The sequence below is a fragment of the Durio zibethinus genome, chromosome 12 (genome assembly GCF_047325235.1).
Source record: "Durio zibethinus cultivar Kanyao isolate XHJ-2024 chromosome 12, ASM4732523v1, whole genome shotgun sequence".
Classification (NCBI taxonomy): domain Eukaryota; kingdom Viridiplantae; phylum Streptophyta; class Magnoliopsida; order Malvales; family Malvaceae; genus Durio; species Durio zibethinus.
This window is the reverse complement of record NC_143173.1, coordinates 10,673,409-10,690,944: the sequence shown is the minus strand read 5'-3', so window position 1 is coordinate 10,690,944 and position 17,536 is coordinate 10,673,409. Positions and strand designations below refer to the sequence as shown.

At 24.5% G+C, this 17,536-nt stretch overlaps 1 pseudogene across 1 annotated transcript; it reads left to right on the top strand.

Moving 5' to 3' along the window:
• The first annotated feature begins 4,646 nt into the window (after positions 1-4,646).
• On the top strand, positions 4,647-6,089 carry LOC111297930 (mitochondrial import receptor subunit TOM7-1 pseudogene; annotated as a pseudogene). Its single transcript, XR_016325861.1, has 2 exons — positions 4,647-4,802; positions 5,607-6,089. The product of XR_016325861.1 is annotated as a mitochondrial import receptor subunit TOM7-1 pseudogene (transcript).
• The last annotated feature ends 11,447 nt before the right edge of the window (positions 6,090-17,536 follow it).

Genomic DNA, 17,536 nt, shown 5'->3' with positions numbered 1-17,536 from the left:
ACATGTGTCATAGAATTTTTTTAAAATTTTTTAAAAATTAAATTTTAAATAAAAAAATAAAAAATGAAAACTATTTTTTAAATTTAAGATATAAAAATATATATAAAATATCTATTTTATGACATTTTTAAAAAAAATCAAAATCTTAATTTTTCATTTTACTTGCTAACCAAAGAAGCTTCCAAAGAAAATGCTCTGGAGATCTTTGACCATTTCAATGGATAAATACAAGGAATCTGAATCAAACAGATTTTTTGGAAAATGTTTATTTTTTTAAAAAGTAGAAAATTTTTATTAGTTGGACTAGTTTATAAAAAATAATTTCTATTATTTGATTGTTTTATTAGAAATTTATTTTTTTTCAAGTAATATTGACATAACTATTATAATATTAAAAATTTTTTATAATAAAAATATATTGAAATTATTTTTATTAAAATTATTAATATTAAAAAATAACTATGTTTTAGTAATTATATTTAATATTTAAATATTATATTAACATAAAGCATTTAAAACAAAATTATTTATTATTTATATTAATATTTTAAAATATTTAAAATAGTATTAATATTATTAAAATATTTTTTATTAATATAATAATATAAAATAGTAATATTTGTTATTAAAATATTTATGCTATTAAAATAGTTATATTTTATATTGAAAATATTTATTATTAAATCATAACACAAATATTATTTATTTGTATTTATTATTTAAATAATAATATAAATACACAAATAATTAAAATATAAAAATAATATATTTTACGTGGAAAAATATTATGAAATTATTAAAAATTCATTTTATTTAAATAATATTATTATATTATTTAATATTAATTAATAAAATAATAAAAATATTATTTAATAAATTATTATTGGGTTAAATATAAAAATAACACCTTAACTGTATACTTTCTATTAGTTTGATACCTAAAGAAATAAAATTATCAATTTGATATTTTAACTTTTATTCTATTTATCACATTGGTACTTGAGACTATCGCTACTAGTTAATTTTATTAACGTGACATGAATATTTAATAAGATATTTATACGTGTAAAAAAGTCTAGTCAGTGTTATAATATCAATGACACGTTAGCATTAAAAGAAAATTTTTAAAAAATTATAAAAAAAAAAAAAAACTCAAAAATAATTTAAAAAATTAAAAATATTTTAAAAATTATAGAAAAATAAAAATATTTTAAAAAATTTTAAAAAACTCTAAAAAGTTTAATAATATTAAAAATTCTAAAAAACTTTTAAAAAATTCTAAAAAAATTAAGGAAACTTAAAAATTTTCAAACAAATCTCACAAAATTACAAAAAATTTAAGATTTTAATAAAAATTAAATTTTCTTAAAATTAAAAAAATAAAAAAAACTTAAAAATATTTAAAATAAAAAATCTAAACTTTTAAAAATATATAAAATTTAAAAAATTTATAAAAAAATTTTGAAAAATTTTATTTTTTTTAATCTTACAAATTTTATTTTTTATATATTTTTAAATTTTTTTATTTTTATTAAAATTTCAAGTTTTTTTTTTATTTTCACAAAATTTTTAAACTTTTTATAATTTTTTAAAAATTTTCTATTTTTTTGAAAAATTTTGATATTTTTCTATATAGAAAGTTTATTAAAATTTTTTAGAATTCTTAAAAAAACTTTTATAATTTTTTAAGAATTTTTTTTGAATATTTCAAAATTTTTGAAAATTTTAAAATTCTTTTTGAATTATTTTAAATTTAAAATTTTTTTTGTGAATTTTTCTTTTATGCTAACATGACTTTGATAATATGATACTTATTGAACTTTTTTTTACACGTATCAGCATTTTATTAGATGTTCATATTATATCAATAAAATTGATTAATGACATTAATCTTAAGTGTCAACATGATAATAGAATGAAAGTTAGGATATCAAACTGACAAAAAATTTATAGTTTATGAATCATTTTTATATTTAACTCATTATTATTTTTATTAAAATAAGAATTTAATACTATCTATTATTTAAATATTAAAAATATTTATTTTTAATAATATATAAAATTAAAATATCAAAATTTTTTTGGTACATAAGAGACCATAGTCTAAAAATAAGAAAAAAAGGTTACAGATATTGAGATTCAAATTTTAAACTTATTAGATGTCCTATTTTAAGTGTAATTATATGAACTAATTAAATTAAGTTTGAAGTTAAAAAATTAAAATATTTTTAATGTTAATATTTTAATATTTTAATTAAAATTTTTTATTAAATTAATAATATTTCATGTATGATCAAATCAAGCATAAGCTTAGAATATCATGTTCAAGCCTTACTTGAGTAGAAGTATAAAAATATTAGAAGGGTTTTAATATTAATATTTTAATTTTTTAAACAAAATTAAATAAAAATATTTTAATAATATAATATTATTTAAGGTTAAATTAAATTAAGTCTGAATTTAAAAAATTCATATTTAATGCCCAATATAAATAGAATTATACTCACGAGTTTAGTAAGTAGTCTTAATTATAAATAATTTTTTTAAAAAATTATCTTTTCTTTTAAAAAAGATAAAAATTATTTTTAAAAATAATTTCATTTTTTATTAACTAATAAATCAATTTTCATTTATCAATAAATATTTTTATCAAACAAACACAAAAAAGTAATAAAATCATTTTATCTTTTTTTTTTTTAAACAAATAGAAGCCAAAGTACACTTTATTATCCATTATCTCTCGATCTTGCTTCTCTTTTTATGGAGGTGATGTTGAATTTCACAAAATTGAACAAAAACAAGAATAAAAGTGCAAAATTGAAACCAATAAAAAAAACAAAAAAATTTGTAAGTAAAAAACAGAAGAGACAAAGGATTTACGAGCAACAAGCTGGAGAGCAGGAGTAAAAGTTGAGCATATGGCTTTTTCAGGTGCCATGTCGGGGGTGTTGTAAGAGATTTTGAAGCCGCTGAGTTGAGAAGTAACAAAACCCAGAAGTTGTGAAGATGGCCTTGTCTTTAGAGGCTCTCATTTGGGGAGCAGAACTGAAGTACTTGCGGTCGGAACAATTCTTGCCGGCTCAGGGACAGATCGATCTAATTTTTTTATTTTATTATTCGACTCAATTTTAAAAAATAAAGGTTAAAGATATGAAAAACCCTTAAACTATAATTAAAAAAATTATTTAAATTTTTATTATAATTAATTAATCACTATAATATTTATTTATATTTAATTAAATTTTTATTTGAATGAAAAATTAACATCATTAAATTTTTTAATTAAAATAAAATTTCATATTTCATCAATAAAATAAATTAAAATTTATCAAGTTATACAATTAATATATGTGAAAATAAAATAAAATATTTTATTTTTTTCTATATTCTCTCTCTCATTTTCTTTCTAAATTTTTTTTAAAGGTTAAATTGATTGTAATTGAGGATTGTTTGATTTAATTTTTTTCATGAGATTAGGTTTCGTTTAATTAAAGGTTTAATTAACTTAAAATAAAAAATTAAGAGCTCGATTAATTGTAATAAAATATTATAAGAGCTTAAATAATTTTATTAAATTATAATTTAAAATTTTTTTTTATCCTTTCACCAAAAATAAAAGCTAATATAATTTGTAGTTACGTGTTTAGAATCGACTTGTTTTAGGCAACATTAGCTTAAGTTAAAAATTAATGAAGTAAAATGTTAGATGAAATTAAAGTTTGAGTATTTGATTGTAAATTTTTTTATTAGATACTAAATTATAAAAAAAATGATATAATTTAAATGTTAAATTTCATATTAACCCATTACAATAAAATATAAATTTATAATTTTAATTTCATGCCATAAAAGATTATAAACTTATTTACATATCTTAGTAAAGTTAGATGGTTTATGTGTGTATTATTCCTTAAATTATTCAAAGTTCCATTTTTATCAATTTGTAGCATATTTTTAATTTTGATTTTTGACATCATAAAATTTTTTATTTAAAATATATAATTATAAGAAACTTTTATTCAAGATATATAATTTTATACATTGAATTTAATTAAAATAGTATAAAATTTTATTTTTTCTAATTTTTTCTGATGCTCATAATTAAGAAAAATAATCACCAAAAATTAATAAAAATAGGTAAAAAACATCTTAAAAGATAACTTAAAGTTATTTTTATAGATGAAGTAAAGTTATTAAATGTTAATAAATTGTTGATTTGTATTATTATTTTAATTAAATTAATATTTTTAAAAATAAATTTATATTTAATTTAAATTTAAAATAATTTAAGTTTGAAACAATTTAAGTTTAAATCATTTTGAATTTAAATTATTTTAAAATTAAATTATTTCAACTTTGAATCATACTTTAAATTTAAGTTATTTTTTAATACGAATTATTTTAAATTCAAATTATTAATTTTTTTTTATTAAATTGAGCTTGAGCGAATTGAACGAAATTTGGGTAACTTAACAGCTCTGGTAGGAATTGTTATTCTAATGTATTTATAATATTTTAATATTTAACACGGATCAGAATTGATAACTCACACACACGTGTGTGTATATATATATATATATATATGTAATAATAATTTTTAACAATTAATTTTAAAGTGATTTGTAAATTTTCGGGGATAATAAAGTAATAACGCAAACAAACCCTAGTAAATTCTCTTTCATCCTTTTCAAAAACATTATTCTTTTGAGCCACTCCTTCATGCACGACAGTTTCTTCTTTCCGTTTTCCTCTCTCGCTCACGACTCTTGGAGATTTAACACAATCTTCTTTGTGCGGTAGAGGTAAGCTTCGAACACGTCTTTTGCCGTTGGTTCTAGTGATTAGGATATTCCAATTTCTAATATAATCTGAGATTAGTTAGCTCATATCCTTTTTCTAACTTGCAATAAGGCCATTCTGCTTCTAAGTGTCGTCTCTTTGGAAATTAATTTTGTTTTATTTTAGATGAAATTAGTCATGAAAAAAAGTTGCAAATAACAAACTAGGAATCTGGTAAAGTCATTTTGTACGAGATATGTTTGGTTAGTTACATTTTTTGTTTTGGTTTTATCGGATTTTGACAATGTGCTTGATCTGAAACTTATCGTTTAATGTTCCCTTTCCGGATTCTGAATATTTTGAATATCGGATGTTGCATGTTGATCTAAAACTTATTGTTTAATGTTACTTTTTCAGGTTTTTATGGTAAAACTTTTTTGTTGTTAATCGTGAGTGAACTTCAATTTTATTTGTTAGGTTTCAATTTCAATTTTATACTTAATAATATGAGTATTTAACGCTTCTGGGTATTTAATAGCAAGATAAAATATTACCTGTGTATATATCTGGTTTGGTATCTTGATGAATAATAATGTTTGGGTACGGCTACCTCAAAAATACTAAGAAAGTGTGTGCTGAATTTGGCATAATTTATTTAAAACTAGTCTGTTTAGAATTGATGGAGAACAACCTTACAAGAAGTATCGAATAATTGTCTTTCTTGTTTGTCAAAGTTCTACATAATATTTGCTATTTTTGCAGCATTTGTATAAGAAAATTTCCTAAAATGATTGCTTTTTTTTTTTTTTTTTTCAATAATGTAATAGATTTTTCCTAACAAATCTGAGAAGAGTCGAGGAAAAATAAACCATAGTTCTGCAATGGCATCTCGAGTTTCACTAAAGAGCAGAGGCAAAGAAGGGAAGGGATCTAAAGGTTCGGATGAGAAATCAACTGCACAGTGCTTGAAAGAGTGGAGCACATGGACCATGAAGAAGGCCAAAGTGATAACTCATTATGGCTTCATTCCTCTGGTGATCATCATTGGCATGAACTCTGACCCCAAGCCCCAACTTTATCAGTTTCTAAGCCCTGTCTGATTCGGTTACTTCTTCTGTAACACCAGATCTTTGTTTCGCACTTTATGTAATGGGGTGGTCCCTATTTGTCGAAACTACATGGTATTATGTTTAGAGGATTTGTGTTTTATATGATGTTAGACTTTGTTTTGTTTATATAAGCCTATGGATTAATAATTATGAATGGTACATTTTTTGAAAATTGAATCTTATTTTTATCATTGGGATTTAGATAGAGTTATTCAATTTGATTTCTTCATTTGAAATCCTCAATGTTTGGTTTTACTTATGTTCAGATTCATGACTTTATGTGTGCAAACATGCATATAACTTAACTAATAAAAGCTTATGATGAAATGGCATTTTCTTTTGGTGTTTGCAATTTTAGGGATAAGTTTCTTTTATGCTTCTATGTACTGCCATATAATAGTCAAATCATTCCATTTGGTCACATAATTTTCGTATGTGGCACTATTTATTATAATTTTTCTTTAAAGTAAATTCTTTAGCAGAACAACTGGTTTCAGGAATGATTTACATTTTCATGTCACTGACATTCATTTTGTATGCTGAGAAAAAGTACCTGAATGATAGACTGGTTTTCTTATCTTTATTTATTTATTTTTTTCATCTTTCTGTTATGAGATGCATACTACCTTGAGGTGGTAAGTTAGTGAGCTATATTTAGCCCTGGTAGAGGATTGGATTATTTCCTGCACTGTGGCCTTTTTTTTTGGTTAAGCTACAAAATATGTTCAATTTCACTTCCTTTTATATGTTATTACTGTTTTGTATTTTACAACCTACTTTAGTTGGCTGAAAATTTGAATTTGATGCTGCAGAAGGTTAGAGGCCGGGTGAGGGACTTTGTTAGTTAAGTCTTAGTAAAATTTCAGGATTCAAACTTCTGTTTCGGATTATGAGTTACCCATGTGTCTTTTTTATTATTTGTCTACCAATCGAATAACTTGGTTCCTTTAATGGAAGTGGAGGTGTTGTAACAACAGGGTTGACCTGATCAGAGTTCATACTCCAAGTTTATATTGTTTTCGCAAGCCCTGCTATTTCCCCAATTTGAGCTGTTGGAGTATGAGGTAATTGTATCATTTTATGTCTGTTAGCTTAGTTATATACCTGCCTAATGTTTTGGATTTTTTTGTATGATCATGTTGAAAATGTGGCTTTTGGAAGTGCTGAAACTGGTATATGCTATCTTATTTCTGAAATTTGCATCTCATTGCCTAACTCTTAACACATCAAGTTTAATAATGTTTGTTTCATTTAGTCATTTTCTTATGCTCTAAAATATAGTGTAGCTGCCATATTATCTCTGTGAGTCTAATATTGTGTTTTTATCTATGATTTTGGTTTTTGTTCACAGAAAACGTTAGGGAAAGTGGAATTTCAACTTTAGACCATGACTCTCCATTTTAGGGAAGCATATCACCTATAATCATTGCATTATAATTAACCAGTCATAATTTAGAATTATGTGGGATCCATCTAAATTTTATATGTAGCTCACATTTGTAAATGAATTTTTAAATAATTTTTTAATTGTAATTGGATAATTTTAAAGTTGTAGTAAAAAGAATTATAGATAAAATGTCCCCTCCATCTTAGAGTAACAAGGAGTGGCGAATCTCAGAATTTTTTTTTTTTTTTGGTTATTCATTTATAATATTTATTAAAAACTATCAGTGGATTTTCTAATTCTGTCAACGAAAAATGTGTTTACAAGAAATTTTTTAGGTGTCCAATGGAAAATTTTTCTTAAAAATTTGTTGTTTTTCAATTTTTAGGAGTATTAATGGATACCTATTTTAAAAGGTGGATTTGCCCTTGGTAATGAGCATTGGCCAAGTTTGATTATTATTTCTAAGATGTTAAAGATGCATTAACGAAACCATAAACTTTAAACGAATGTACTTGTGTAACGTGGTCCATCCAATATTTACTACTTAGATTCATAATCTTTTTTATTTTTTTGTTTTTCCACTAAATGGAATTCTTCTCTTGGTAGTTTTCCTTGGCTTATCTCCTTGGATTCTTTCTCGTTCATCAGGAATTGGGCTCTAGTTTTTTTGGCCTTTCACAATATTGTTTTATTTTTATCACGAATTGTTTGTAAGGTAATCTTGGGCAGCTCCTATGTATTTCTTAGTGTGATGCTTGTTTATAATATTTTTGTTTTGTGATTAGAGCTGTAAATGAATCTAATCGACTTTTTTCCTCATTCAAGTTTAGATCAGTTCGATTAATAATAAATGAGCTTATAAACAAATGATCCCTTACCAAATTGTACTACTTCTTATTGAACTTGGTTCGACTAATTTTTGACTAATTTTAACGAGAAAACCCGCTCAAGATTTAAGTCCCAATAAATAGACTCAATGTTGACTACAGTTCGAAATTGCGAACTCCATAGCCAACTAAACAAATATTAAGCTGAGGGTGGGAATTTATAGTTTTATCCATCTTTTGTTTTGGTTCTTAAACGATGTGGGATTCATTTGAGTATGATAAGACACACAGCTGAGGAAAAGGATGTGTATTTATATGCTTTGGCCATCTTTTGTTTTGGTTATTAAGCGATGCAGGACTCAAAATCTGCATAAAAGAAAGAAGACGAGAATTTATAGACTTCAACTATCCCTTGTTTTGGTTGTTAAGCGATGTGGGATTCATTGTACATGCACATATTTGTGGTAGAGAAAGAGGATGGAAATTTATGAACTTTACCTATTCTTGGTTTTGGTTCTTATGCCATTGTGGATTGCTAAAAATAGATTTAATTTCTTTCGAATTTCATTCAAAGTTATTATCTAATTTTTAAGGATATAAAATGTTATTTAGTAATAATATTTTAAAAAAGTTAAAAATTATTTTGATTTATGTCATAATTTTTAATGATATAAATTTTACATGATAATTTATAGATTGATAAAAGATATTAAATTTAAAAATAATCAACTTTTAAAGTTTTAAACAAATTATAATTAAATTTATTCATGAACATTAAACGAGTTTATTCATGAACCGAACAAATCTTTATTTATGTTCGGTTTATTTAATAAATGAATATAAGAGTATTGTTCAAAATTGTTTGTTAAATTTCATAAATAAACATAAACAAATAGAAATTAAATATATTCATGAACAAATTGATGAAAATTTTGTTCGTTTACCCTCTTACTTGTGATGCTTTTGTGATGCTTGGATATAATTGTAGGTGAAGTGATATTTCATTTTTATTCCAAAATTTTAAAACAAATTTTTTTATGTGATTTTTTAACAATATTTAAATCATCCATTCTATTAATCTTTATTGAAATTTGACAAAATTTATCAGCATGGAGTCATATTGTTTATGTGGGAAAAAAGTGAATTCCTTTAACTTTTTGATTTAAAATTTATGTTGTATGGAAATTAACGTGGCATCATATGGTATATTTCGCTAATTTTCCAACAATGATTGACGAAATGGTAGATGAAATTGACGAATTTAAAATACTGTGGATAAAAAAATATGAATTTTAAAAATTGAATGACATAGCTCAAGGATGCGTATATGTTATTTCAATTGAAATTTTATGTTTTGGTAAAATAAAAAGAGAAAATAGCATATGTAATCTCTAAATTTTAAGTTAAATTTTATTTTGGTTTTTAAATTTTAAAAAATTTTAATTGATTCCTTAATTATTTGAATGTGTACTAATGTAATTTTTTCATATACTAGATCGTATAAATTAATAGAAAATTTTATGTAGCATAATAAATAACCTTTAAAAATTTAAATATGTGAAATTTTAAGGTTGATTTAAATATATGTAATTAAAAAATTTGAAATTAAAAACAAACCCTAAATCAAACTTTGTTTATAACTAGTCTCTTTTCCCTTCCTTCTTTTTGATCTCTATTTCTTCCAACAATCAAGAGATGGCCAGTCACTTGAAGGGTAGCATATGGTCCTTCCATTACCTACACCGAAAGCTGGAGTACAATAGTAGCTCCACCTTAGTTGGATGAATTGCAGGGGATTATTTTTGAAACTTTAAGACTAATCCAACCCTTCACCAGTCAAGATTCTAATGACCTCTCTCCTTCATCTTCTCCTTTGTTCCCTCTAAAATTAAGAAGAAGAAAACAAAAGGAAATCGAGAGAAAAGAAATTAATAAAATTATTTTCATTTGTTTCAAATCTGGGTGATGATTTAATGGTAAGCCTTTTAGTTCCTATTTTGTAATGTCTTGTGTCCGAATTTTATAAGCTTTTCATATTACCCATACAAATGGAGTTTTTTGTTATATATGATTATAGGAAACTTGGGTAATTTATTTTTGTTTTTATATTAAAAAAATTGAATCTTGTGAAGAATTTGGTTTTATCTTAATTTACAATTCTTTTTATTAATACATGTGTTGAGTTAGTTTATATGTATTCAACTTATTAGTGAGAAATGAATCCTTGTTGTGTTAATTTAATTGTCCTTAATTGTGTTATGTTTTGTTTTAGGGTTTCTTTTGTTTTTAATTCCATGTTTTTTACTTACACAATTTTAAAATTCCATGTATTTAAAATTTTAAAGATTACATGTCATGCCAAGTGGAATTTTTCATTAATTTAGATAGTGTAGCAGATGAAGGAATTACATTAGTATACATTTGGATAACTGAGGATTCGATTAGAATTTTTTAAAGTTTAAGAACTAAAATAGAATTTGATCTAAAATTTAAAGATCACATATGCTATTTATTCAAATAAATATGACAAGATTTGGTTAAAATAAAAAGTGACAAGATGTAGGGTATCAAAAGGGTATTCAATGGTATTCAATCTATTTAAATTGAATTATAGTATCTTATAACCATGTAGGGTAATGGTACAGAGCTTGGTGTATTCAATATTTGAATTTGATTCTCAAAAATTAAAATTTTAATATTTATTTTATTATTTATATTATATTTAATGTATATATTATGATTGACAAATCATTTATTTAAATTTATAAATTATCTAAATATCAAATGTATTTTTAAATTTATTAATTTAATTTGGATTGATGAGATATTAAAAATAGTTAATTTTTATTTTTTTATTAAATTTTAATCAAATTAGGTTTTGTTATGGTAATCGTAACATTTTTAACAAATGGGTTGTTTGGTCGTTTTCGTTTTCGTTTTCTATTTTTGTTTTTAGTTTTTTTTTTTTAAATTGAAAACAAAAATGTGTTTGGTAGGTTATTTTTATTTTTTATTTTTGAAAACTAAAAACAACATTTTAGAAAGTTCTGAAAATTGCTGAAAATAGAAAAATGGTATTTTTAAAATTTTGGAAACATTTTTGATACTATTATCATACAGGCACTATTCATCTACTCGGCTACAGTACCTCTACAGTATTGTTATAGCTCAAAATTTTTGCTTTTGTCGAACATCTTTCCCCTTACAATTTAAAAGCTTTAGCCATTTTCTCTTATATATTTTCGTTTTCACATATTTACAACAAAAAATTCTTTCTAAACATATTTTTTAAATTCAATAAATTAAAAATAAAACGAATATAAAACAAAACCAACATTTTGAAAACATAAAATATAAAACAAATAACAATATCAAATGACCCCTAAATAACGTATTTGAATTTTACTTAGATTTTAATAGGTATCATTAGACATCTTAAAGTAAGATATGTTTGGATAAGATAAAGATATTGTATTTGATAATCAAATTTGGGTACGGATACTTCAAAATTAGCATCAATCATATTTGTGGATTGTTGACATTCTTTTAAAGTTTTGAAAAATGACAATTCACTTCCTTTGGTTGTTTTTGGAATTGTGAATTATAGACCAAATTTAAAATATTTGTCCAACTCATCCGAACCAAAACTTAATTCAACTCGATTTGACTATAAAAAATCAACAACTTAGACCTGCTTAACTGAAATTAATCAATCTAAACTCGAATTGATCTAAACCTAAAATAACTCAACTTTAAAATTATTCAGACCCTAAATCCAAACCAAAATGACTCAAAAATTAACCCGAAATAATCAGAAACTAAATTAAGTGTAATTCTATTCAAATACATTAATTTAATAAAATAATAAATATAACATAAATAAAATAATAACTACAACACAAATGAAAACTTATTAAAATCATTGAAAATATCAAATTAATATATATTTTTAATATAAAAATAAATTATATATATATTATGTTACTTATAAAGTTTCTTGTAATTTATAATATGATTTAAAATAACTTATATACTTTAATTATCATGGTTATACATGTTAATGTATCATTTAGAATAAATGATATACTCTCTTATAATTATATATGGGTGTCAACTATCATGTGATTTAGAACAAAGTATATAAAACAAGTCATTAATTTGTATATATACATTATCTTTATGTTATAATTACAGTATTAATTTTTAATCATTTAATTTAGAATAAATTATATAATAACTTACAATTATACTAAAATCCAAAATAATAAATTATTAAATAATGGGCTTATATTAAATGATTATTTATATTGCAGTTACATTATTAATATAAAAATAATTGAATATTAAATGTGTATAGTAATTAAATATTTAAAATAATTTTTACATAATTATATTAAATATATGTAACTGGGTATTATAGTTAAAAGTTTAAAATAGTCTTTATATATTTATATTAAATTAAAATTAATATAAAAAATTATTAAATGTGTCAAATGTGACAAATATGTTTTGCGTGTCTTATACATGTAATTATATGGCACGATTTAATTAAATTCATTTTTTTTTGTATTTTCACATGCCAAAATTTGTGTTGACACGGTTAAACACAGAACACACCTTTTAAAAACCCATAAGGCTTTTTTTTGTCTTTTTGGTATCAATAATTGCATCGTTTTTAAATTTGTCAAATCTAAAAAAAGTCACATTTTTTCATTTATATAAAAATTAACTTTAATTTAAAACATCAAACTACAAAATTATATTTATTTTTAAAATATTATATTTTTATATTTTTATCTTTTTAACAAAATCATAATAAAATCTAACTCAAACTCAATCAAATAATCAATTTGAATTTAATCTAATTTGATTTTAAAAATCAATAAATTGAATTCGAAATGACCCAAACCCAAATAGCTTAAGTGTCAAACTTGAAATACTCGAACTGAAATAACTTGTACCTAAATTGGCCAAAATAAAAAAGTGACTCAAGCCTGAAATGCCTGAACCTAAAAAATTCAAAATTAAAGTGACCCAACCCAAAATTAACCTGATTTTCTTAAGATCCTAAATGATCAAAACTAAATTGATTTGACCCAAATCCAGATGCACTTGTCCAATTGATAGGTCTAGTTATTTCCATTACTTTTCCAAAATTTTGTCATTGATTGCACTAGAATTTTAGTAGTTTTATGCTTATTTTGAGTATTTTTTTTATATTTTAGCTTATTCTTTAGGATTTTTGGCAAAAATACTCCTAAATGCATTTTTTCCATGTATAGGTTAAAATTGAGAAAATGAAGAGTTTTGGTCAATTTTGATACAATTTGGAGGATTTTTGGTGCAAATTATGAAAATGGCCAAAATTAGTGTCATTGAGTTACATTGATCAATGGGGGAGTTTTCTTGATATTTTTTTTTATAATTTTTTGAGCTTATTTCTAGAATTTTTTTAGTCATTTTAATGATAAATTTGTTCATTAAATAACTTGAAAATTTTTTTTTGTAGCCAAATGAAGAGGGAAGTTGCAAAAATATGCATTAAAGAAGATGGCGCATTAGTGGCATGGATTGTAATTTTCATTTGCATGAGGATTGGGCATCACATTTTGGCATTCAAAGGAAGACTTCAAAAGGTGATGACATGGCATATTGGAAAGCTTTCATTGGCTATAACTTGGACATTTTGGAAGTGGCAAAACACATGAGGAAGGCTTGCAATTAAGGAAAAATAAAGAAGCCTATAAACAGCCATGCACCAAGTGAGGAAGCAAGGAGGAAACAAGTCTCTAGAAGCTTACTTCATTGTAGATATTTTGGAGAGATTTTTTAAGGTTTTATTCATCACTCACTTGCCTATAAATGGGAGTAGAGCTAGCCATTTTAGAAAGACTTTAGCTTAGGATTTTATTTTTCTTGTTCTTTAATTTTTGTACTTTCTTTTACTGCATTTTACTTTCTTTGCAAACAAATAGCCATTATCTTCATGTTTCTTTATTGATCTTGATTGCATTTTACATTTCCTCAGGTATTTTTCAGTGTTGTTTATGATTTTGGTAATGAAATTCATAAATTTTATTGATTTCCAGCTCAAATATTCAAGTTTTCTTGCTGATCTCAAATTTGTTTCTGTATTTTTGCACTTGACCTAGTTGCAATGTTTTAATCAGAACTCAATCATTTCGTACTTGTTTTTACTCTGATTTTTTTTACAATATTTTAACTCGTTAAGCTTCAACATAGTAAAAAAATAAGCATCAAATTCATTTCCAGTCAATACAATTAATTCTCATAATTTGAGGTTGAAATCCTAGAGGTAGTGAAGATTATGTGTGCAATTCAAGTTGGAGCTTAGTTCTTTTATCCTCTAGGTGATTTGTTTGCTTTATTTCACTCTAAATTCTTAGTTTTACTTGTTGATTCTTGCTTGATCCAGTTTATTTCTTTACGTTTGATTGCTGTTTGGATCATATTTGTAGTGCGTGTTTTATTTTCTATATTTTTTAGTGTTGTTTAGTTTGCTAGCTAGTTGAGCTATTTTTTCTTTATTTTGTTATGAATTTTTTATTAAAATCTATAGAAAACGTGTTGTTGAATCTTACTTTAGTTAAGTTTAAGTTCATTTTCCTCTTGTGATTTGTTTAAATTCTGTTTTAGAACAGTTTCTATTTAGAGAAATTTTAGTTCCTTCATGTAATTTTTCTTTAGTTTTTGATCTTCTCTTTAATAACTCATCTTGTTCTTTAGTTGAACTTTAAATTTTTAGCTCATGTTTAGTTCGGTTTGCATTAATTAGATCTAAAATAGTTGCTTTAAAATTGAATACCATATTTTTCATGAAGTGCAGTTCTAACTTGATTTCATTAGATCTTGCATTTGTTATTTAGTTTTTAGTCTTCAATTTGAAATCTCATGATGTTCATTGAGTGTTCTTCCAATTTAAAGGTTGCATCCATTTAGTTTTACATGATTTAGTTCCATTCCATGAAGACATTTGAATTTCCAAATTTTGGCATTAGCTTTCAGTTTGCACTTTTCATGTTAACTCTTGCATTTTTTTATTATTTGAATTTTGAACTTGTCTTTACTATAGTCCTTTACTTGATTTTACAATTTTTGAGCTTTAGTTCATTACATTTTGCCATTTAGATTTCGTATTATGTTGCAAGTTATGGTTTAGATTGGTTAGTTGAGAATTTTAGTTTTGTAGTGTTATTTGTATCTTGCATTTCTATCACTTCAATTTTACTTCAACTTTGTTTTTACTTTGATTTAGTTACTATATTTTTCATTTTATAGCATGCATTTACTTTTTGCTCTTGTTCATTTTCTTATTTACTTAGCTTTATATTTTTTACGCTTTAGACACTTTCATTTTCATAGTTAGTTTGTATGTTTATTTGTTGATTTGAGCTAACTATAGAAGGTTAGGGTGATAATAGGTACTTAGTCTAAGAAAATTCTTTACTTAATTTTTATGGGATGATATCGTGACCAAAATGTCACTATTATTACTTGTACGGCTTATATACTTGCAATTTAATTGAATCAAGTTTTTGGTGCCATTGTCAAGATTAGGAGTAAAGAGTCTTAGGCTAATATCATGCTTCACTATGCTTTTTTATAGATTGGTTCACCCTTAGTGTACTTTTGTTAGGTTAGTTACTAACTTGCCTTGTTTTTGTTTCCTTAGGTTGTACACTACTAGCTTTCTTTGCGTTAGTTTTTGTTTAAGATTTATTTTTTTATTTTTTTATTTTTTACATATTGGATTCCAATACTTTTAAGGTAACCAAGCACCATGTGGACAATGTTAGATTTTATTATTTTAATAACTACCTAGGATCGTTTATTATTTTAATAACTACCTAGGATCGTGGCCTAGTGAGGAAGATAACACTAAAGTAGGTCAACCCTAAAAGATTTGACTAAAAAATTTGACTTTATAAAAAATCTAGTAAAAATCATTTAAGCTAAGAGTGATTCGATGCCTAGTGTAGTCAATAACTTTTCAAGCCAACGTGACAATAGTAAAGTGCATGGTGGAGTTTACCATGGTGATAGATGTCCATTGGATCAACATTTCCAATCTTACATAAATACCTCCACAACTCACACTTGGAAGGGACCATGGGGATATTAGTCTAAGATATTCCTTTAGTTTACCATCGTAGTACACCTCGACTTATCCTACCAAGCATTCACTTCCATAATACCCTCTACCACCCCAATATTCTTCACCATCATTGCAAGTTCCTCCAGTGCCATATTATGTATCACCATAACAACATTTTTTTTTATCACAACACCATTCATCTTCATACCACTTTTCATCCACACCATATTCATCACCACCTCCTATACAAGAAAAGAAACCATCTCTTGAGGAGATGCTTACTAAATTACTCCAAAGTCAAGAAAAATTCTAGCAAGACTAAGAGGCATTCATAAGGATTATTGGGCAACGAGGTCATAATGTGCATACCTTAATTACTTACCCTTAAGATTTCATGTCTAGTACTATAGAGTCAACACCTTGTTGGGAGGAAAAGAAGGAGCATACATTAGGAAATCATTTGAAGAGAGAAGATTTGAGATAGTTTGATGATGATGAAGAGCCCATTGTGGTGGAAGTACCACATTTTGTTAAAGTTGTAGAGGAAGAGATAGTGGAGGTAGATGACATATTTATGGCTAGAAAAGTTGATGACAATGGACCAATTACAGGAGTTGAGACGGAAGATAGCATTCAAGAAAAAGTTGAGCTTGATATTCTAATAATGCCATTTCTCAAGTTTCTTGAATATCATATACCTTATTATATAAAAAAGCATGAAGTTGGTATATATGTTGATAAGGTAAGCTTATTAGATAGATCACTTAAGCCCTTAGACAAATTCTTTATTTAATTTAGTATTAAGCTCAAAGATGAGAAGGAAATCATTAGCAAAGAACTTACTTGTCTAGTAGTTTTTCCATTCTATGTTCTTATACTTGAAGTTTTAGGCACCTCAATCTTAAAGCTTCCTCAAGATAGACCATTTATGGAAGAAAAAATGAATGATATGAATTTTAGAGATGATGGTTCAATTCTTTACCTTGAGTTGCATAAAGGTCTTAGCATTGGTCTTGATCAAGGAGGATTTAAACCTCATAGTATACCCACGCATTTTCCATTGTCCTTTGAACATTTATTGTATGATGATTTGAAAATGCATGTGGTTGAAAACTTACTTTTTGACATTATTGATGAGCCTAGTAAAAAGAATGAAAATGAAATAAAAGAAATTTTCAAAGAAATGTCAAAAGTTGATAATGTATAAGGTTTGGATGATGATAGCACAAAGTGATTCTCTAGTGGCTTAGAAATTTTCCCAACCTCTACTTCTTAACTTGATACCTTTGACTTCTCATCCTTTATGCTCACTTGACTT